The sequence below is a fragment of the Balaenoptera borealis genome, assembly GCF_965194805.1.
Source record: "Balaenoptera borealis genome assembly, chromosome: X".
Classification (NCBI taxonomy): Eukaryota; Metazoa; Chordata; class Mammalia; order Artiodactyla; family Balaenopteridae; genus Balaenoptera; species Balaenoptera borealis.
Window position 1 is genome coordinate 16,258,527 of NC_138881.1, and position 22,052 is coordinate 16,280,578.

Sequence of the window (22,052 nt, forward strand, 5' to 3'; positions counted from 1 at the left end):
AATACAATAAAAAAAAAAAAGACATTTCATAGAAGAAGATATACAAATGACCAAAAAGCACACAAAAAGATGCTCAACATCATTAGTTACCAGGGAAGCGCAAACTAAAACGACAGAGATGCCGCCACAAACCTACTGGAATGGCTGGAATAAAATAAGCTGACAATACCAAGGGCTGGCAAGGATGCCAAGCAACAGGACCTCTCATACATCGCTGGTGGGAGTGCACGCTGGTGTAGCCACTTAAGAAAAGTTCAGCAGTTTCTTATCAAGTTAAATTTACCACACAATACAGCAATCCTACTTCTAGGTATTTACTGGAGTGAAATGAAAACTTATGTTCACACTGAAAGCTGTATGTGAACGTTTACATTGGCCCTATTCATAATCACCAAAAGTTGGTAAATGGACAAACTGTGGAATATTACTCAGCAATAAAAAGGAACAAATTACTGATTCACACAACATGGGTGAATCTCAAATGCATTATGCCAGGTGAAAGAAGCCAGACTCAGAAGGCTACATCGTGTATGAATCCATTCACAGGACATTCTGGAAAAGACAAATTTATAGGGACAGAAAACAAATCAGTGGTTGCCAGGGGCTGAGAGTGGTGGGAGGGGTTGACTACAAAGCATCAATAAGGAACTTTTTGGAGTGATGGACTTCTTCTATATCTTGACCATGGTGGTGGTTACATGACTACATGTATTTGTCAAAGCTTACAGAGAACTGTACACTAAAAAGGGTGAATGTTATTGTAAATAAACTGTACTTCAATTTTTTTTTAACATCTTTATTGGAGCATAATTGCTTTACAATTGTACTTCAATTTTTAAAACATGGAATCGGCTCAAGAATTAAGTAGATTTATAAAATGGAACACAGTGTTCACAGACTTTGATTGAGGGGATTTATGACAATTTTTCCCAAATGTTTACCCCATTTCTGAACGTCCAACATCTCCCACCTCACACCACAACCCCCAGATAATTTCCATGTGGATTAAAGACCCATGTATTTTTAACACCATGAACATTTTAGCAGAAAAATTGTTTTCCTCTATCTTGAGGTAGCGAAGGCCTTTCTCAGTGAGGCATAAAACCCAGCTCCCAGGTTTTTACTAAAGGCAGAATCTCTCCTTTCTATCTTCAGAATTATTAACACCACAGAAATGCATTCTTCCCCTCCCCCCCACCCCCAGCTCTCTCTTTCTTTTTCAATGTAATGGTGCTCTTCCCAGTTTGTAGCGTGTATTTGAACTGACTTGGCACTCTCAGGCAGCAAAATGGAAAAATGTGTTTGTCAGTTTCATGTACGCTGTGAAAGCACTAGGAACCTCACGGTGATGTCCCCCTCGCTGAGTCCCCAGCCAGCCTCAGGCACACCACAGCCACACTGGAGCACCCAGAATGACCACGTTAGCCGTGGAAGAGCAGCTTCCTTACTGACTCTCCCTAACACCTGAGCAAACTCACTCTGCCATTTCTGGAAGGCTGTTCATGGTACCAGAAACACAGCAGCTCTCCTTTGCCTGCCAAACCCGCCAATGAAATGCCACTTCCCAGGCTTTTTCCTCCCTCTGCTGAACAAAATCATATCCATAATTAAAGTTCCATTTTTTTTCTTTTCTGTGTCTCCAACATTTTTTTTTTCTCTCTAGAAAAGTACATACACCTGGAATCTCTGGGTTTGGGGCAAGAATTATTCACAGAAAACACTAATGCTGGCCCTGCATTTCTTCAGTGTTTTTCAATAGCAAAGTCTGCTCTATCCCCCTTTTAATGAAAGTCACCTTGCAGGGATGTGGGAATGATAAAAGCAGAGGGAATCCGATAGGGGCTGGCGTCGCACTGAGGCCCTGTAAAGCAATACCCCTGAACGGCTTCAAAATTTGGCCACTTTTTATATTCCAGCTTTGCATTTGAGCTGAAAAAGCAGCCAATTTAGCAATGTCCAGCTCATTTTAGATCTTAAGTAAGCAAAACTTTGGGACACTAAATAAAAACTCCCCAATCCTTTGAAAATAGCACACGCCTTTGTCACTCAATTCACAAACTATTACAACATCGAACTTAATTGTATTAATAATTAAGCTCTTAATAAATTATTAATATTATTTTTAAAATAAATATTGTCATACCATGTAGAACTGAAATTATACTCATAGGCTTATCTCTTAAAATAGCTGAAAAGAAGTTGAGAAAGATGGAAGGAACTGCAACATCTAGCTAGTCTTTGCTTAATAAACCTTCACTCTCCATCACGCACCAGCTCTGAACACTGATCAAAGAAATGGGTCCTTTTTCTGCCTACGGATCAGCTACATAATTTGTGGGGCTTAGTGCAAAATAAAAATGCGAAGCCCCTTGTTCAAAAATTATTCAGAATTTCGACAGCAACAGCAGAACATTAAACCAAATACAGGTTGCATGCCCATGAAGCCAGCTCTACTATCAGATAATGTATTTCGCTGGTAACCCAGTAAGAAGAGTAAAGCATTTTGCTACTAAATGAGTAGCAATCGTTTTAATGTGCGTATTTGGGGTGGAGGTGGGATTGTAAAGTCTTAGGACCTCCTCTCCCAATGTCCCAGTTTTCCTAAGGTTTTCAGCCTGTTGGACAAAAAGTACTTCTGCAGGGCCTGCCGTGTAAAGTGTGACCCATGGAGCTGCATCTGAGAGCCTGTCAGAAATGCAGACTGTCGGGCCCCACCCCTGCCGGACCTACTGAATCAGAATCTGTATTTTTACAAGATTCCCAGGGAATTCGTGTGGACGGTACATACAAATAAGTGTCACTGTCGAAGCAGCCACGGAAAACCTCTGCTGCCTGCCTCATCTGGCTCTCAGGAGGCCGTCAGCGCTCCCTCTCCTCACCTGAAACGTATATAGCTCCGGAGCCTTGATATGGCAAGTCCCTGTCGAAAAGCGCTCACCCGAGACCTCCAGTCTCCTGTCCCCACCCTCAGGCTCCTGGCTGCCGCTCCATCCCGCCGCGCCCTTAGCCACCTGCTCTGCGTCCAGCCAGACGCTGCCGCGCCAAGCCGTCTGGGGCCCGGGTCGCGTCCGCGCTCCGCAAGCTCCGCCGCACCCACCGCGCGGCGCGGCAAACTGAGTCCCCAGCAGTCGGGTCTGGAAGACCGCCCGCGCGAGCAAAGCTCGTGGCTCTTTTTCGCGGAGGGGTGGGGAGAGCTGGAGCCCGTTTTAAGCTTTCGGTTACACACGCCCCTCTCCCTCGGAGAACGCGTCGCCAGAGCCCCCTTTCCCACGGCGCGCACTCTCCCACTGTCGGGGTGCCAGCTCCCGGAGCTCGGCCCTCAGCCTCCGCCTTTCAGGGCGGCCCAGGGCCCCGGCTCAGAGCCGCAGTCGGGCGGAGGGAGCGTTCGCCCCGCCGTCCCGTCGCACTCCAGGTCCAGGCGCTGCGCCCGAGCCGCCCGCGCCGGTCGCCAGCTCCGCGGCTCCCCGACCGGGTCTCAGGAGCCCGAGGAGACAGACCCATCCCGGCGCCGCGCGCTTACCTGCCGGTCCCCGCCGACGGGCTGGCTGCTGGCGCCCTCCAGCCCTCGTTTTTCCCTTTCCCTCGGGCCGCGGCCCTCCTCCTCCCTCCCGCGGGCTGGGCACCGCCCCCGCCGCTCCCGGACGGCTTGCCGGCCTGCTCTTCAGCGGCCCAGCGCGGCGTGGCGCGTCCGGCGCGTCCGGCGCTCGGCAGCTGCGAGGCTGGACGCGGAGGTGGGGAGCGGGCGGGGCGCGGAGCGAGGAGGGTGTGAGCGAGCAGCTCGGCCGCCCGAAGCCGGGGGAGTTCCAGGCTGCGGGGCGGGGAGAGAAGTAGGGGCCGCGGGCCGAGCGGCCCACCCCACCCTGCGGAGGCCCGCGTGGCGCTTCTGGACTCCCTCGACCGCGAGCACCTCCGCTGCCCCGCGTCCGGTTCGGCGTGCTCCTAGGGGCCTCCAGTCTCCAGACCCAGCCGCTCACCTTTAGGGGTCGCCCTGGTACCCAAATGCGTGTCCCACCACTTTCAGCAACGTGCACTGTGATGGGTGGGAACCCCGAGGTCGCCCCTCTGCCACAATATTCCTGATGCAGAGGTCAGACCGCTTGGAGGGGGATTTGCAGAGGTCGGTAAAAGGAAAAGGTCCTGAGAACGAATTCGGTTCCGTGGTTACCTGGTACACCGGATACCTAGAAACTGGGATCCCCAGCGCTCTGACTGCTGGGGGGTGGGGGGTAGTATATGAAGTGAGTTGTCCCTGGTCCCCTCTACCTTTTCTGTCAGCATCTCCTTCCTCTGCACATTCTAGAATAAAAACTAGATCCGGATAGGATTTACAGATCACCTAACCAGCTTGTCAAAGTACCCAGTGTTACAGATGGGAAAACCGAGGCCCAGGGGAACTTAGCTCGGTTCTACAATAAGAATTGGTTGTAGAGGCCAGGGGGAAAGCGCTCCGAATTCCCCCTCTGGCCCCTTTTACACCATCCCCACACTACCCTCTCCAGCCCTCCTCTTTGTAGTCAACTAACTCCAATATTTGCAAGATGCTTTATCACTTTCAAAGCACCATTCTCTTTCTTTCGTTAAAATCTACAGGAGAATATTCCATTTTTCTTTACCAGTAAAACAAAATTCTAGATTCTGAATTGCATTCAGAGCTATGGAGAGGATGTTTATAAAGTGCAGATCTGCAGAGCACAGCCCTGGCTGGCTCTGCCATACTAAACACAACACCCGTGAGATATATACTCCGCTTTGCAGGAGGGGGTTGATTTTGTTTCGCAAACACCAGTTGATTAACACTCACAACATTCTAGCTAGATAAGTGAATGGAAAGGGTTGGATTAAGGGGGAGTGGACGGCAGGAAGCTCACCCAGGTTACATAACAAGTTGGAGGCAGAATTGTGATGAAGAGTAAAATAGTATATTTTAATAAATAGATTGAATGCTATACCAAAGGGTTAAATTGTTTCCATTTGCATTAACTTAACACTTGCATATGTTAGAAAAGACTTCATATTGTGTAGAGCCTCCAGAAATCTCATACACTGCTATTGGGCAGAATCGATTAAAACTGAGCACACAACTACCTGATGTCCCAGTTCCCCCCCTAGGTATATACTCAACAGAAATGAGTGCCTCTGTCTACCAGATGAAAGGAACGAGAATGTTCATAGCCATATATTTGTAATAGCCCCAGATTGGAAGCTACCCAAATGTGCATCAGCAGTAGAATGGATTGAAAACATTGCAGTGGTATAGTCTCAAAATGGAATACCAGACAGTGAATGCACAAGCCACTGCCACGCTGAGTGTAGATGGACCTCATAAGCAATATTGAGCGAAGGAAGTCAGGCACAAAAGCATACATACTATGTGGTTCCATTTATACAAAGTATAAAACAGGCAAAACCAATCTGTGAAGTTAGAAGTCAGAATGGTGGTCATTGGGGAGTTGATGGCTGGAAGCAGTTATAAGGATGATAAGAAGGATTTATGGGGTACAGGTAATGTTTCTTGATCTGGGTGCTACTTACATGGATGTGTTAAGTTTGTGAAAATTCATTGAGCTGCTCACCTATGATATGTGTACTTTTCTCTATGTATGTTTTACTTCAATAAAAAGTTAATATATGTAGAGCTCATATTAAAAGTTGCTTGAAAAAAAAAAAAAGTTGCTTGACCTAGAGGGGTGGGATAGGGGGAGGGTGGGAGGGTGACACAAGAGAGAGGAGACATGGGGACATATGTATATGTATAGCTGACTCACTTTGTTATAAAGCAGAAACTAACACACCATTGTAAAGCAATTATACTCCAATAAAGATGTTAAAAATTAAAAAAAAAAGTTGCTTGAAATTCTAAAGAGCAATACCAGAATAAGTATGCTTTTCCTTTAAACAACCTGGCCGTTAAAAAAAAAAAAAAAAAAAAAGGGCACTTTGGAGAACTATATCTAAAATACACAAATGAGATACTGCTTAGCCTAAAACTTAAAATTCCTGTTTTGATGCACTTCCAGGCAAACTTTCATTCTCCTTGACAAACTCTCAGATCAACAAAACTCTGCCATCAGGATCAACAGAAGAGGAAAGAGGCTGGGGCTGAAGAGGGGCCCCGGCCCTCCAGCCATGGGGCTCTCTGCCTTTTCCGAGAGAGGGGGCCCTGGTCACACGCTTCCTACATAGGCACTGTCTGGTGACATGAAGGAAGGCCGTGGGTGCTTAGGAAGGCCGTGGGTGCTTAGGATTTGTGGTTAAATCATCCACAGCCCGTGGGCTGACGGCCCAGCAATTGGAGAGTGGGCAATTTTGGCTCTTGCCCCACAGGATCTTTGAACCAGTGATAGAGTTTGATCCCCAGACGTCGGTTGGTCAGGAAACATGGCAAAGACTGAGTGGGGAGGGCCTAAGTTCTTGTCTCATTGCCCTCTTCCACTGGTTGGACCCCTTCATGTGGGCAGCAAAGGGAGGTGGCAGAGGAGGACAGCTCGCCAGTGCTCAGGGCCCAGCTCTCTCCTTAGAACTTGAAATGCAACTTTCCCTGTGGCTAGTCTAAAAACATACTACACAATGGCCTCAAACAGATTCATTATTTCCCAAGGGAAATGAGCACAAAGAGAACATGGGACTTGGGTGCAAAGCAAAAGAGTGGGATGAGGAACTAGAATGATGATGATGATAACATACTCGGTGTTTACATCTTTACTTTATACTTTGTTACTAAATCCTCATGGCAACCCACTGTGGATTGCAGCTGAGGAAACTGAGGCACAGAGAAGTTAAATAGCTTCTCCCAAGATCCACAGCTAGGAAGTAGTAGAGCCAGAATTGGAATCAGCCAGAGTGTCACTCTCAAGCTCCTGCTGTCTTTTTTTTTTAATTTATTTGGTTGCACTGGGTCTTAGTTGCGGCAGGTGGGCTCCTTAGTTGCGGCTCACCAGCTCCTTAGTTGCAGCACATGGGCTCCTTAGTTGCGCTCCAGGGCTCCTTAGTTGTGGCATGTGAACTCAGTTGCGGCACGCATGTGGGATCTAGTTCCCTGACTAGGGATTGAACCCGGGCCCCCTACATTGGGAACGTGGAGTCCTATCCACTGCACCACCAGGGAAGTCCCCTCCCACTGTCTTAATGCCTGAGTACAAAAGATGGAATGTTGGGATGGCAAATGCATCAGATAGAGAACCAGGAGATGAGGGGTTTGGTGTCTACCAGTTTTGCCACTAACTAACCAGTGCAGTCACTTAGACTACGCTGAGTCTGGGTCTCAGTTTCCCTATTTATAAAATACATAGGGGGTAACAAGGTCAATCTAAACTCCAGTGGTAGTGCCAAGAGTTGGCATGGGGTCTTTTAGGCCCCCATAATCTCCATCAACACTCCAACACCCGAAATAAAAGGCATCTGACAAAAACAGTGTACTACATACACAAAACAAGAAAAGTCCCCTAGCCAACATGGCCCCCACTTCCCACAAAATTGTAATCACCTTACCAAGTTTGAATTTCCCTTTTATAGAAATTCTGAAGCTACCACTGCTCAGAAATCCTTTCTGGTTTAAGTCATTCATTCATTCAACAAACATTTGTTTTTAATGCCTACAGTATCAGTAAGGATATCCTAGGTTATGCTGCAGTAACAAACAACTCTCAAAATCTCTATGGCTAATGCAACAAAGGTTTATGTCTTATACTGTGTTGTCATTATAGGTTAGAACGGGGAGCTCTACTTCCTCCAGTCACTCAGGCACCCAGGCTGACTGAGGAGCCACCTTCTCAAACACGGCTGGTTGCTGAGCTAGAAGGAAAAGAGAGTTCTGGACCACAAGCATTTCAGTGCTGCAGCCCAGAAGTGATGTGCAACACTTCTGCTCCCAACTCATCAGCTGGAACTGTTCACATAGTTGCACCCAGGCACAGAGGGCTGAGAAATGCAGCCCTACAACGACCTAGGAAGTGGAGAGGTAGTTCATCATACTTGATGAACTGCACTGATGACGATCCCATCTACTATGTGCCGGAATCTGGGCAGGATGAAGATGGGCAAGAGGTGATCCCAGCCCTCCAGGCACTCACACTCAGACCAGAGAAGTCTCTGGTGATGTGATCTTATCCTCTGTGGTGTAGGCTTTGGTGGATTTAGGTGAGAAACCAGTCACTGCCGATGTGAGTGAAGTCACCGTGTGATACAACAAAATTTTGCTCCAGAACATTGCGCTAGTTGTAATGCTGGTGAACCTATTGCACAATGGAAGAGATAAGTAAATCACACACTCTCGTGGGAGGCAAAAAGACTCTCTTGTTGAAATACTGAATGAAGATAGTTGGACAGATTGTCATTCTGTTCGACGAAAATTACAAATGGCAGTTTAATGAACAATGAAACCAGACTTTGGCCTCGACCAAGATGAGAATGGTGGGAACAGCCCTTTCAGAGAATGTGTTCCAGTTTGGGAGGAACTGAGCGTGGCCCCCTGCCAACACAAATAACCAACCAGAAAATCCAGAGGAAACTAAAGGCATCCCAGTAGATCTGCACACTGGCATTAGCTTGTGCAACTCACTGCCACCCTGCCTGCAGAGAGCAGCCTTGGCATTGGGGTAGAGATGGGGGGGGGGGGCGGTGAGGAAGACGAACCCATTGGGTTCTTCAGTAGAACACAGGGGACAACACTTTGGGCCAGGTCTCATCCAGCTCAGTCCTAACTGAAGGTCTCTGATCCCCTTCTTGTTTCTTGGAGGAACCCATGAAGTCCTGGCCATGCAATTTTAAACCAAATCTCTCAGTTTACCTGTGTCTGAAACCACAGGGCAAATTTCAGGGGAAAACTCTGGACATACACAGCCCTGTGACACCCTAGTTTGTCTTCTATGTTCATTTTCTCCCTTGAGGAAGATACTTTGAGACTATACAAATATCCTGTTTCTCTTCAAACCTTCTTCCATTAATTTTAGCATCCATCAGTGGATCACACTTGAAACAATGATTACTGTGGTGTTCTAACAGTGCTTTTCCATTTCTTTCATTCATTCCTTCTACATTAATTCATTGGAACTCTTCTATAGGGAAGAGCTGTATCTTCTCTCCCATTTCTTTACTTATTCAATTATTTATTTATATCATTATGGACTCACGGGTAATTACTTTAGTCTTTGGTTTATTATCCAATGCTATCATTATTTATTTTGTTGTCAAATTGTCTTGGCTTCAGTCATTGGGAGTTCTTTCAGGTTGGTTCCTGCATTCCATTCTTTTTTGAGCACTTTCTTACTTTCTGGAACTACAATATATTCTGGGCTCATCTTGTGTATTACTCCATTTTTTTCATTTCACTTAAGAAGATTACTTAAGTCCCCCTCCTTTTTAAAAAAAATTAGTTGTGTATTTTTAGTCAATTCGCCACCTGGGGACCCAGTGCATGAAGTAATGCTCCATTTTATTTGTCCTAAATTGCTTTTCCCATGTTATAACAGTTATTCTAGCTGGGTCTAGTGTTTGAGAACTTGGTGAAAAAAAAAATGCCTGTTAACTAAATATGTCCTTCATCATCCTAGAATATTCTTGGTATGCCCATTGGCCCCATACTTCCTTGGTCTCATAACTTCTTTGTAGTTATGGCATTTTTGGCTATAAGTACAAGAAACCACAAATCCAACTGGCTTAAATCATAAGGAAATGTTATTTCAGGGAACAGGCACAGTGCAAGCATTCTGGCTCCTTTTCACTGTGATCCTTTCAGCTCTGCCCTCAGCCTAGTTTCCCTCATGGTCGGCAAAGAAGGCAACCTCACTCGCGTCCATCAAAAGGGGTAAGGGAAGGAGCAGGGTCCTGGAAAGTTTAGGAAAGGAAAAAAACTTTCCTTCAACCGTGGCTTCAAGAGCCTTCTCTTCAGTCTGACTTGGGCCAACTTAAGTCACACGACTCCCTTTGGACCAGTTCAGCTGCCAGGGGAATGCCAGACACTGACTGGCTTAAACCTGGATTCAGGAACCAATCACTATCAAGGGGAATGTGATTAACATGATTGGTGAGGACAAGTGGTTCTCAAATATAAGCCTGCATCAGAATCAGCAGGAGGGCTTATTAAAATACAAATTGCAGCGCCCCAGCCCCAGAGTTTCTGATTCAGTAGTCTTGAGGGGTTGGGGGCTGAGAATTTACTTTTCTGATTGTACATTTCTAACAAGATCCCAAATAATGCTGATGTCGTTAGCCTGAGAACCACACTTAAGAGAACCACTGGGTTAGACCCAGCTGACTGACTTTGCAGCTAAGGACGGGATCAGTGTACCTTGAGTCACACAGGCTGCATGAGGGAAGGATGAATGCCTGAAAAAAAATGAGGAGACGAGAGGAACGGGTTGAGGGTAGACAATAAGCTGGTGTCTGCCAAACCAGTGCTCCCCAAACTTTCATGTGCATGAATCACTTGGAGATTTTGTTAAAATGCAGATTCTGTTTCAGTAGGTCTGGAGTGAGGCCTGAGAGTCTATTGCTGGTCCTTGGACCCCACTCTGACGGAGCACTACACCCTCTTTTCCCTGATTCAAGCCTTCACTCCCTACAATAACTTCCTAACAGATTCCCATGTATCTTCATTGTGAGTGCTCCAATTGGCTTATTAGACCAGCCCACAGCGCTCCCTATCAACTACAAAATCCAGCGCAGAATCCGTGGCATGTCATACATCGCCCTTTGGGATTTTCAGCCTAGTCCCGTGTGAATCCTCAAGTCCAGTCAGAATCCCCGCACGCTCTGCCTAGAGTGTGCCTTGCCCATTCCCATAGCTTTATCTTTGCATTTGCTCTACTTTTCATCTAATTTGTCCTTCTCCATCCTCTGCCTCTTTGAATTCTACACTTCTCTCAAGGGCAAGTTCAAAATCTACTTCTTTTTCAAATCTTCCTTTGTCCTCTCCTCTAAATATTCTACAGTTATTTGCCAACCCCAGGGCGCCGTGCAGTGTCAGATGTCCTTCCCCACACTGAATTCCCCACATCCTCATTGTCTGCACCATTTAGTAAGCTCTGACGACTCATGGCCTTGAATATTAAGTTGCAGTTTTAGTCTTCAACTAGAATATAACTTCCTTGAGGGTAAGCCCTGCTGCTTCCTTTTGTTCCCTACAGCATCCACCCCTGAATCTGGGTTTAGTAGATGTATTTGACAAATAAAGTTAGGCTAGGCTGCAGTGACAACCCTAAAATTCAATTACCTTCACAGACGGTATTTCTCCCTCACATGGAGTCAGGACAGGACACTGACCTCCATCTTCAAGGGAAGCCATCAGGAGCATGTGCCTCCAAGATGGCCAAGGCAGGCAAGAGAAGGGGAAGGAAGCACTTGGGCTTTTAAATGCCTCAGCCCAGAAATGATACATATCACTTCTTTTTTTTTAACAGGATTTTTTTTTTTTAATTTTTATTTATTTTTGGCTGCATTGAGTCTTCGTTGCTGTGTGCAGGCTTTCTCTAGTTGTGGTGAGCGGGGGCTACTCTTCGTTGTGGTGCGCGGGCTTCTCGTTGCGGTGGCTTCTCTTGTTGCCGAGCACGGGCTCCAGGAGCATGGGCTTCAGTAGTTGTGGCTCGTGGGCTCTAGAGTGCAGGCTCAGTAGTTGTGGCTCGCGGGCTCTAGAGTGCAGGCTCGGTAGTTGTGGCTCGCGGGCTCTAGAGTGCAGGCTCAGTAGTTGTGGCGCAAGGGCTTAGTTGCTCCGTGGCACGTGGGATCTTCTCGGGCCAGGGCTCGAACCTATGTCCCCTGCATTGGCAGGCGGATTCTTAACCACTGCGCCACCAGGGAAGCCCCATATCACTTCTGCTCACGAACGATTGGCCAGTACTAGTCCTGTGGCTCCAACCTAATGCAGGGAAGGCTGGGAAATGTAGGAAAGTACATGGAATATTTGATGAGCACTCATCTATGCCATAGTAGATATCAGTAGTTACCTGATCAAGCTATTTCTTGATCAATTGTTTGAGTCTCTTTCTCAGGGTCTTTTCCAGCTTCAAGAGATCTTTCTTGAGGGTTTATGACCAAGGCCACACTGAATTCCAGTGAGGCCTTCCCTGGTCGCCCTATTTATTTATTCTTTCAAACTCCCTTCTTCACCACCCCCCAGCTCTGTCTCTATTCTTTCCCTGTTTTATTTTTTCTCCATAGCACTAATTGCCAGCCAACTTATGTTACTTGCTTGTTTTGTTTATTGTCTTTCTCCCCAAAAAGATAGAAAGTCCCATACGTTCCACAAGGGCAAGGTTGTTTTTGTTGTTGTGGTTTTTACTATTTTTTTTGCCGCTGTCTCCCCAGTGCCTAGACCTGTGCATGACACATAGTTGATATTTAATAAGTAATTGATGAATGAATGAAGGTGTGAATCATGGATTTTTCTGAGAGGAGGTGATGCTTTCATTTTTCTATCAGGTAACTTCCTGGAGGGCATTGGCCTTGCCTGAGTAGATATACCAAAGCAAAAGTGTATATTGGCTATTAAAAGCTTGTACTCTCTGAAAATGGTAGTGCCAGAAACTTCCCTTGATCCTTTGCTCTGCTCCCTCCTATGCTTATCTGTACACTCAAGAGGAGGAGAAGGACAGACTAAAAGAAGGCTTCATACGTATGGTGCCAGGGCTTCTCTTTTCTTAGGTTCTTCTCTGGATGGACCACATCCCCAGGGCAGGCTGGGCAAATCTTCGGAAAGCAGGCTACTACATCGAGTTTCCAGGGACACTCTAGAACACTGCTGCTCTCTCCCTCCACCTGAAAAAAAAAAGTTCAAAAAACGCAAGTTATTCTCCAAGTCACCAGGTTAGGTGCCCAGTTTCCCTCCGGGGAACTTCTGCCCTGGCAAGAACAACAATAAAATCCCTTTCTCCCAGCTGGAGAGGTGGGACTCTTAGGAATAACTGAAGTCCCCTGCTTTTTGTTTCATCTTCTTTATTCCTTCACTCCACAAAGTGAAATGTGATAGTAGCGTAATTTCTGTAGCTTTTCTAAGAAATTCCTCTTTGCTGGCACGTAGAAAGGACTCTCCTGGATTCCTGCCATTGGCCATGGAGCTTTAACACATTGTTGTTGGCTCAGCTGGGGAGCCAAGATGAGTAAGACATTCTCCAAACTCCTGTGGAAACACACAGCAAGTGTTTCCAACCATACTGTATTATTTGACCCAAAATATTTTTCCCCCTTCTATTTGCCAATCCATGTGTTTACTTGCCTCAAAACTCCAAGTGGCCCTCCTCTCTTAAACCCTACAGCCCTTGGATTACTAACAGGGTCTAAAGCAACCTCTGACTAGTTTTGTGAACTTTAGCAAATTACCTCCCTTTTCTGGGCTTCTAGTTTCACATCTATGGAAAGGGCTGTATTAGAACAGTTTCTCAAACTTTAGTGTGGATTGAAATCATCTGGAGGGCTTGTTAAAAATGATGTCTGGGCCCTTCCTCCACACTTACTGATTCAGTAAGTTTGGGATACGATTCCAGGATTTGCATCTCCCAAGTTCCCAGGTGAGGCCGAGGTTCTGGTTCGGGGGCCACACTCTGAGAGCCACTGTATTAGAAAAACTCAGAGGTTCATGTTGCTTGTTCATTCAGTGAGTCTGTAAGTCTGAGTCAGAGCTCTTTTGGGTGCAAATGACAGAAATTTGACTCAAACCAGCTTAAGTAAGAAAGGGAATTTATCAGCTCACATATCTGGGAAGGACAGAGGTGGAATAGATTCTGGATACAGGAATTCAAATTATGTCATCGGATTTCTGTCTCTCTCTCTCTCTCAGCAACTGGTCCCAATCCCCTCCCTTCTCACAGGGCTTCTTCCATGCTAAGTTGCATGAGACATGGCTGTAGACACCCTTAGCTTCTATTAGCCCAGATAGCAATCCCAGAGAAGAAACAGAACTCCTGCTTCCTGGTTCGGTGTATTGAATATGATAATCTCAGGGACACACTCTCACTGGCCCAGCTTGAACCATCACATGGTGAGGAGGATGGAGTATAATGACTGACTAAGCCTAAGTCACATGCCTCCCCTTGAAGTCAAGGGCAAGAGCATTAGGACGGACAGCATCCTTCTCAGACTGTAACCTCTATATCTGTCTTGTCCACCGCCATATTTTCAGGATCTAGTGTCTAGCACATAGCAGGTGCTTCACAAATATTTGTTGAATGAGTGGATGAATCATTTCATAAATAGTGTAAACTTTTCTTAGTGAATCTAGAAATCTTCAAAGTTGGTGATCTTATGCACACTGGGGATAGGTGTGAAATTTCTTGAGATATTCACACAACCTTACTGTGCCCAATCAAAGTACAGTTTGTTGTTCTTTTTTTTTTTTAATTTTCTCCCAGTATAGAGTAGAAGAATTGTGGTGGGTTTACCTGGTGGTGCAGGGGTTAAGAATCCGCCTGCCAATGCAGGGGACACGGGTTCGAGCCCTGGTCCGGGAAGATCCCACATGCCACGGAGCAACTAAGCCCGTGCGCCACAACTACTGAGCCTGTGCTCTAGAGCCCGTGAGCCACAACTACTAAGCCCACATGCCACAACTACTGAAGCCCGGGTGCCTAGAGCCCGTGCTGCACAACAAGAGAAGCCACCGCAATGAGAAGCCCACACACCGCAACGAAGAGTAGCCCCTTCTTGCCGCTACTAGAGAAGGCCTGCATGCAGCAACAAAGACCCAACGCAGCCAAAAATAAAAAATAAAATTAATTAATTAATTAAAAAAAAAAAAAAAAAAGAATTGTGCTAAGACCCAGCATATCCACCACCCCTTACATTCTTTTGGGTTTCTGAGGCTCATTCTGATCCTGCTTTTTTAACAGTCAAGTACCCTTTTTCCTCGAAATAATGTAAATTACTTTAGATCCTCTTTAGTGTCTTTTATTAAAAAATATTTACTTATTTATTTGGCTGTGCCGGGTCTTTAGTTGCAGCATGCGGGATCTAGTTCCCTGACCACGGATTGAACCTGTGTCCCCTGCAATGGGAGCACAGAGTCTTAAACACTGGACCGCCAGGGAAGTCCCTTTAGTGTCTTATGGTAAGTGCCCCTTAGGCTTTTCTTAGTTGATAGTTTAATAAGGTTTAAATTAAGGGGTTTTTTCAACAGAGATAAACATCTCCCCCTCTCCAACCCCAGCCTGTATTACAGTGGCTTCTTATTCAGATACTGACTAAATCAGGGGACCTGGGTTCCTTGTCACAAACACTGACTCTTTGTGGTGGGGGCCTCAATTGCCTTATTTGTAAAAGAATGGGGTTGACGCAGACCAGTGGTACTCAGACTTGACTGCCCATTACAATCACCTGGGGAGCTTGAAATAAATACTGATGCTTAGGCCCCATCCTTAGAGAACCTGATTTAAATGGTGGGGCCATCAGTATTTTTAAAAGCTCTTTAGGTGGGTCTAATGTGCAGCCAGAATTGAGAACCACTGGCTAGATGATTCTAATTTTAAAATGTAGATTTAGAGTCAGAATGCCAGCCCCACTACTTGGGCAAATCACTTAATCTCCCTAGGACTCAGTTTCTCTATTTGCAAAATGGAGACATTAATAGTACATCGAGTTACTGTGAGAATTCAATGAGATGATCCAACTAAAACTTTGCTATCCAAAGTTTGGTTCACAAACCCAAACAGTGGTATCTGCATCACTTGGGTGCTTCTTAGAAATGCAAAATCTCAGGTTTCTGCCCAGACCTACTAAAACAGAATCTGCAAATCTGCATTTTAAAGATCCCCAAAGGATTCTTTTTTTTTGGCTGTGCCTCCAGCTTGTGGGATCTTAGTTCCCTGACCAAGGATTGAACCTGGGCCCCTGGCAGTGAAAGCACTGAGTCCTAATCACTGGACCACCAGGGAATTCCCCCAAATGATTCTTATACATGTTACAATTTGAGAAGCATTGGTGTTGAGGATTTAGTAGACTATCCAGCACACAGTAAAGGTTCAATCAATGTTAGTGGTTACTAATATTTGTACTGATAATTCTCAAGCTAAATCATTCTATTTCCATCCCTGCCTCTCAAACTTTTTCTAGACCCCCTCATTAATATTTTAGTCTTTGTACCGTTTTCAACTAAAGTAAACATTTATTCCCAAAGTTACTCACTATTAAAGATGTAAAATACAAATATGTTTTAAGTATAAGGGGGAAAAACCCATAACCAAGTTTGGGATTTTTTTTCTTTTTTTTTTTTTGGTAAGTTAAATCAAAACCTGTTTCTCCATTGCCTATCTTCAGTGCCCTTGACAGACATACAGTTCTTTTCCAGTTTAGAAAAATAAAAATGTATTTCACAAAATTAGGATTGGTCTTTAAAACCACCATGCTTGGTATATTCTATTTAAAAACAGAGTTTATTCAGAGAGCAAGAACATCATTATCAGTTTAATTTTTTTTTCATTTTGTTTCAAATGCTGCACCTACACTTTGAGGCAATTATATGCAAGTGAAATTCGACAACCAAAGAACCCACTGACATCGTGATTTTTAAAAAAAGGTTTAGTGTTTTCTGGACTTACGGTTCACCATATTACCAAACAAATGCAGAAATCAACACAACCCTAAACCCCAAGCTCACTGAATATAGCATTTGCCACCTGAGACTTTACCAAATCAGTCTCATTTTATGATAAGATGATTTTCTGATTCTTCTGACACTTTATTTTTACTCGCTCGTTTTTGCCTATAATATTGACAGCTTATCCTCCCTAGCTGAGTGGCCACCCCTCCGAGCCTCAGTTTCTCCATCCGTCACTGGGGGAGAGACAGCAGCCAGCTCTGGGGGGACTCACTGATAATAAAGGCAAAGTGTTGAGTGTGCAGCCCGGCACCGGCGGCCCCTGGCGGGAGAGAGCTGCAACGTGGCGGCGTCCCCAGGGCCAGCAGCGCACCCGTGCCCCTGAGGCCCGCCTTCCAGCAGCTGGCTCCAGGACAGAGACTGCAGGCGAGAGCCACCAGCAGAGCACGTGCAGGGCCCAGTTTATTCAGACAGCTCTCAGCTCACGTGTTTGCCTGCTCTGTGTTTTCAGCCCCCAAACTGTCCTTGAGGCGCGTGCCAGGTGGAGCGTGTAGCTGGCCAGGGCCACCTTCTACGCCTCTGTCCTTCCAACACCAGGCTCTTCCCGGGAACTGGGCTGGGAAATCGGGGCCTGTAAGTTCGATGCGCTGGTTCTTATTCCACGTTTAAGAGAGTATTGACAACTTATCCTGAATATTTTTCCCCTCAAATTCAATTTAAAAAACCCCAAGGGGCTTGCCTGGTGGTGCAGTGGTTAAGAATCCGCCTGCCAATGCAGGGGACATGGGTTCGAGCCCTGGTCTGGGAAGATCCCACATGCCGCGGGGCGACTAAGCCCGTGCGCCACAACTACTGAGCCTGCACTCTAGAGCCCACATGCCGCAACTACTGAGTATGCGCTACAACTACTGGAGCCTGTGCCGTAACTACTGAAGCCCGTGTGCCTAGAGCCCATGCTAAGCAACTGCAGTGAGAAGCCCATGCACCACAACGAAGAGTAGCCCCCACTCTCCACAACTAGAGAAAGCCCGCATGCAGCAACGAAGACCCAACACAGCCAAAAATTTTAAAATGAATTAATTAATTAAAAAATAAAATAAAACAAAAGGTCATTTAAATAAATAAATAAATAAATAAATAAATAAATAAATAAATACCCCAAAACATTTTCCCTCATTTTGAGGGAATACTTTTCCCCATATTATCCCCCTCGATTTTCTCATTTTTAGTCATACATTTTATTCATCATTCCAGAAAGTGATTCCGTGAAATAAGAGGATGAAAGACTGTTCCTCACAGCCCCCCAGGGACTATGTGTAAAACCATCGGTCACACCCCTTATGAGGCAACTAACTTCGTATTGTCAATGTGAAGTTCTTTTTTGTCCTTAAGGATGGCTTTCGCACACAGAAAATATTATTCAGAGGTTAATTTGGTTCTTGGAAATAATATTTGATTTAAATTAAATTAGCAAATTTTAAAACTTAAAAACCTAGATCTTTCTTAAGCTTTTAAGATCAACTTACAAATCTTGTTTTCCTTATAAATATAATTGCATTTTATCAATAATTTTACAGGGACTTTGACAATTAAGCTCTTTTAAATAATTTTAAGCCAAATTTTTTTTTAAAATAAATTTATTTATTTCTGGCTGTGTTGGGTCTTTGTTGCCGCGCCCGCGCTTTCTCTAGCTGTGGCGAGCGGGGGCTACTCTTCGTTGCGGTGCGCAGTCTTCTCATTGCGGTGGCTTCTCTTGTTGCGGAGCACGGGCTCAGTAGTTGTGGCACACCGGCTTAGTTGCTCCGCGGCATGTGGGATCTTCCCAGACCAGGGCTTGAACCTGTGTCCCCAGCATTGGCAGGCAGGTTCTTAACCACCGCACCACCAGGGAAGTCCTTAAGCCAACTTTATACATTTAATATATTTTATTTTCTGTTTAAATATATCAGTTGTTTCCTAACAAAGAACTTCCTCAAGAATGTCACTGATTCTAATATATTTAATAAATTAAACTTCTAAATAAGTTCTCTCAAATGTTCTAATATTGTTTACAAACTTGGTAAACTAGTTGTTACAAGCCTAAATCAATTAGTCATGTACACATTTTAAATTAGAAACATAAGGCCAATTTGTTAGACAGTCAAATACTCAAAATTATCTTAAACATTGCAAATAGATATACACAGAGAATTTCCACATCTAAGACAAAAATATTAATACTGTGGGTTTGATTTATTTACCTAGCTCTACACTGAACTGTAAATCTTCATAGGGTTAAAGCAGTGGTTCTCAATAGAGGGTGATTTTGCCTCTCAGGGCATATTTGCCTATGTCCAGAGACGTTTTTGTTGTCACAATCTGAGTGGGGGAGAAATTCTGCTGGCATCTAGTGGGTAGAGATCAGGGATGCTGCTACATATGGTACAATGCACAAGGACTGTCCCCTACAACAGAGAGTTATCCAGCACAAAATACGAATGGTGCCAAGGTGGAGAAACCCTGGGTTTAAGGTGCCATTTAAGGAGACAATGATGTCATTGCAAGCAATTTGGGGTCACACCCCATGTGAATTTTGGGGTTATCTTCTCAGTTGGCTGAGATTTGGTCAGAATGTGCGATCTGGAACTACAGACATTCATAGTGATCTTTCTTACAACCAAACGGCCTTATGGTCCCACCCTCCGCCCCAACATTTTGTCATAGTGGCCATCCCAACAGAAAACTCCAAGTTCAGATCCCATAAATGAGGTTAGTTTTGCTCTCAGAATCCCCGGAGTAAGTTCAAGTCAAGGCTTATTTACTTTTGTAACTTCTTTCCCCTTTTTCATCTGATAAGAGTCAATAAAAAACTCTTCAATCCAGAATGCTTCACTGTCTGATTGGATTTACCTAATCTATCTATGGCTTCACTCTATTATGAAATTTTATCCTATCTCAGAGGGCTGAAATACTTGAATGCCTCTTATTGGATTCTGCCTATTTGTCAAGTTTACTCTGGCTAGATGGTCAAGTTCTCAAGTCATTCTAATGCCAATTATATATATTTAAGTAAATTAATTAGTAAAATTATGCTTTATTAAAGTATATAATAATAGTATATATGATATCTAATACATGATGTATATACTATATATACATTATAGGTATGTAAATAATATATATTATTGCATGCCTACTATGTGCCAGGCACTGATACTGTACATTAATATTGCTCTAGACATAAGAACCACAGTTTAAACTGCTTCTAGGTTCTTGTAAGTCTCTCTCTCCATGCCCTCAAACTAATCAAGCTTTCCTATCCATTCATTTAGCAAGTATTTATTGAGTACCTATTATGTGCCAGCTACTTCGGGAGGTGCTGGGAATGAGGAAGGGGCCAAGATATGCATATTCTCCACTCTCATTGACATTACATTCATTTAGGATTAAATGAGATAATATATGACAGCCCTTTATACCTCCTAAATCACAAATTCTAAAGATTCAGGCACACAAGGCTACAGCAGACTCAAGTGGGAAAACTTTGTATCTACAGGGTTTAGAGTCATCTCAGGGTTGAATTCTGGAAAGTTTCAATTCTTTCTTCTTTATAACAAAAACCACAATGGAACTTGGTTACACTACTCTTGAGTATGGATGAATAGGGTAGACACAGCCAGTAAGAGAGGCTCTACCATCTGCAGTCTATGGCTTTCAAGATTGCCCTGAGGGCCAACGTCCAGCCAGCAGGTTGGGGGGAGGGGAGGGAGGACTGTGAATGGGTAGTGTTATGAGCCAGGTCTGGATGGTGCACTTCACTTTTGCTTGCATTTTATTGGTCAGGCTAGAGCTCAGCCATATGGCTATACCTAACTGCAGGGAGGCTGGGAAATGCGGTTCACCTAGGTGCCCAGGAGGAAGAGGATCTAGTTTTAGTGATCAGCTAGCCACTCTCTAACACATTCATTCATGCAAGATTGATTAATTATGGTGGACAGGGTTATATGAATACCCTGTACTGTGCATCTTGAGTCTTGATACTTGATTCATTTTATACTTCCAAAGCTTAAGACTTACATTTAAAAGAAAGGATAAAAGGTATGTGTGTTAATTTCTTAGGGCAACTCTCTCTGCCTCTTAAAGCCATAGTTCTTTTCATTTATAAAAGAAAACATTGGGACTTCCCTGGTGGTCCAGTGGTAAAGAAGCCACCTTCCTATGCAGGGGACACAGGTTCGATCCCTGGTCGGAGAACTAAGATCCCACATGCCGCAGGGCAACTAAGCCCATGCACCACAATTGCTGAGCTTGTGTGCCACAACTACTGAGCTTGAGCACCACAACTAGAGAGCCTGCATGCTGCAACTACAGAGCACATGCGCTCTGGAGCCCATGCACCACAACTAGAGAAGAGAAAACCTGCAGGCCACAACGAAAGATCCTGCATGCCGCAGCTAAGACCCAATGCAGCCATAAAAATAAATTAAATTAAAATAAGTATTAAAAATAAAGAAAACATTGAAATAATAAAGATTAGAGCATAAATTAATAAAATAGAAGAACAATAGAATCAATGAAACAAACGTTGGTTCTTTGATAAGATCAACAAAATTAACAAATCTTTAGCTACACTGACCAGGAAAAAAAGAGAGAAGACTCAAATTACTAAAATCAGAAATGAAAGAGGGGCCATTAATACCAACTTTAAAGAAATAAAGAGGATTATAAGGAATACTATCAACAACTGTATGACAACAAATTAGATACCCTGGATGACAAATGTCTAGAAAGACACAAACTACTTAAACTGACTCAAGAAGAAACAGAAAAGGTGAGTAGACCTATAACAAGTAAAGAGACTGGATAAGTAACCATACAAACTACCCACAAAGAAAGGCCCTGGCCCAGATGACTTCACAGGTGAATTCTACCAAATATTTAAAGAACTAATACCAAGTCTTCACAAACTGTTGCAAAAAATAAAAGAGGAAGATATGCTTCCCAACTCATTCTATAAGGCCAGTATTACCCTGATAACAAAACCAGACTATGACATCGTAAGGAAAGAAAACTACAGACCTATATCTGTCATAAATACAGATGTAAAAATCCACAGCATCTTATAAAAAGGATTATACACTGTGACCAAGTATAATTTATCCCAGGAATGCAGGTTGGTTTAACATGCAAAAATCAATTACTGTTATACACTATATTAACAAAATAAAGGGAAAAAAACACATGATCCTCTCTATAGATGCAGAAAAAGCATTTGAAGATATTCAACACCTCTTCATGATAAAAACATTCAACAAATTAGAAATATAAGGGAATATTCTCAACCTGATAAAGAGCATCTGCCAAAAAACAAACAAACAAACAACAACAACAAAAACCACAGCTAGCATAATACTTAATGGCTTTCCCTAAAATCAGGAAGAAGAGAAGGATGTCTGCTCTCAATATTTCAACTCAACATTGTACTAGAGGTTCTAGCCAGGGAAATTAAGCGAGAAAAAGAAATAAAAGGCAGCCACAGCAGGAAGGAAGAAGT

At 44.2% G+C, this 22,052-nt stretch overlaps 1 protein-coding gene and 1 long non-coding RNA gene across 11 annotated transcripts in view; one reads left to right on the top strand and one right to left on the bottom strand.

Annotated features, from left to right (window-relative positions):
- The window catches only part of ADGRG2 (adhesion G protein-coupled receptor G2), a 143,704-nt gene extending 139,781 nt beyond the window's left edge, over positions 1-3,923 (bottom strand). For 4 of the 10 annotated variants that reach the window (XM_082375512.1, XM_082375526.1, XM_082375519.1 and 1 more), the window contains exon 1: positions 3,521-3,920. The gene's annotated coding sequence lies outside the window, so the exon portion shown is untranslated. Of the gene's footprint in view, positions 1-3,011; positions 3,081-3,520 lie in introns of those variants that run through there. The other 6 variants (XM_082375521.1, XM_082375520.1, XM_082375513.1 and 3 more) reach the window with 5 other exon arrangements.
- The window catches only part of LOC309620021, a 601,726-nt gene that overhangs the window by 102,730 nt on the left and 476,944 nt on the right, over positions 1-22,052 (top strand). The gene's annotated exons all lie outside the window — the stretch shown is intronic.